Source organism: Charadrius vociferus, unplaced genomic scaffold, assembly GCF_000708025.1.
Source record: "Charadrius vociferus isolate BGI_N301 unplaced genomic scaffold, ASM70802v2 scaffold549, whole genome shotgun sequence".
In the NCBI taxonomy this organism is placed as follows: domain Eukaryota; kingdom Metazoa; phylum Chordata; class Aves; order Charadriiformes; family Charadriidae; genus Charadrius; species Charadrius vociferus.
This window is the reverse complement of record NW_009650103.1, coordinates 1,403,688-1,405,139: the sequence shown is the minus strand read 5'-3', so window position 1 is coordinate 1,405,139 and position 1,452 is coordinate 1,403,688.

Here is a 1,452-nt window from a genome sequence, read left to right as displayed (position 1 = left end):
CTTCCTGTACTGTCATGTCTCAATCCGGGAAGAATTTATGTACATACTTTTTATTGTTGTATAGTCCAATTGATGCTCTTCAAATAACTGAATTTTGGTTTATCAGACACATAAACAAAAAGAGACTGATTATACCCAAAATAATCAACTTTCTCACTGATATTAAAAAAAAAAAAAAAAATCTACTTGTTTTTTCTATAAGAAAAGTAAAGAAAATGAACAGCTGGTTTTGGGGATGTGCTGTTCCTTAAACTCCCAGAGTTCGCACGCTCCCCTGGGCTGCTGGAGAGGCCCTGAACCCACCTCTCCCACCTCTCCGCGTGCCTTCCACCCGCGGAGCTCTCACACAGCCTCCTGCCCGTTTCTATAGGTAATCACCACTTTCATCTCCCGAAAACTGGAGCCCCGGGTGGGTGGCGCATCCCCGGGAACGCTCTGCCTTAAACCGCGCGCTCAGTACAGGCGCACCGTCACCGCGTCCGGCAGCTGCCGGAGTCCCGCGAGTTTTGTCAACCATGTTGGTTGCTTTTTTCCCCAGTTGAAAAACATTTCTTCACCGCACCAAACCATTTCCCATCCAGAGCTAGTCCTGGCAAGACGGAGAGGACTACGCGAGCGTGCAGAGCAACGCGCGGGTCTGCGAAGCACTGAGAGCCATCAGCGGGTTTAGTTTTACAAGCACGCGCGTGAGGGACCACACAGCAACACATGCGTAGATAGTACTTTTGGAAAAAAAAAAGAAAAAAAAAGAGCTGCCTATGGTTTGCAGTGCATACATGTGCTGAGGGCGTCAAACCTCTACGATCTCACGGTAAAACCGGTATGTTCTGCTCAGCGCATCGAGTGCAGTGTGTGTTGTAGCGTTTAACCCCCACGGGAGAGGTGGAGAAGGTGATTCTTCGCTGTATCAAAAAAAAAAAAAATAGATAAATAAAGTGCTTGATAAATGAACATGAGGTTTTAGATAAATATAAGTGATGAACGTGCCTAATTTTAGGCAGGTAAATAACCCATACTGAAGTCAACATCAAATACTGATTGCCTTGAAGTTACGCCTGTGCCCAGGCGGTGCTGACGGGGCACGCGGGGCTGCAGGAGCACGTCCTCCGCAGGGCAGAAAGGGGGTCCCTGACTTAAACCCAACGTTATACTTTAATGCTGAACCCCGGGCACCTAATTAGCACCCCTGGAAGTGGTACTGCTTTGTTTTTAGTAAAGGTTTAGGTGCTCGCTGGGTTGGGTTTCTCAGCTTGATCTTGGCTTGAGCAAGTTGGGAAACAACCCGAAAGCAGTCCCTGTTCCCAAGAAGTGCAGTTATCGTATTTTTCCCTCCTAAAATCCTTCAGTTACTTGAAACAAACACTCCCAGGCACGACTTCTAAAATACATGCACCAAATCTACTATCCAACCCGAATTAGAAGATAAACCCTTCCAAGCTACTGCATGCATTA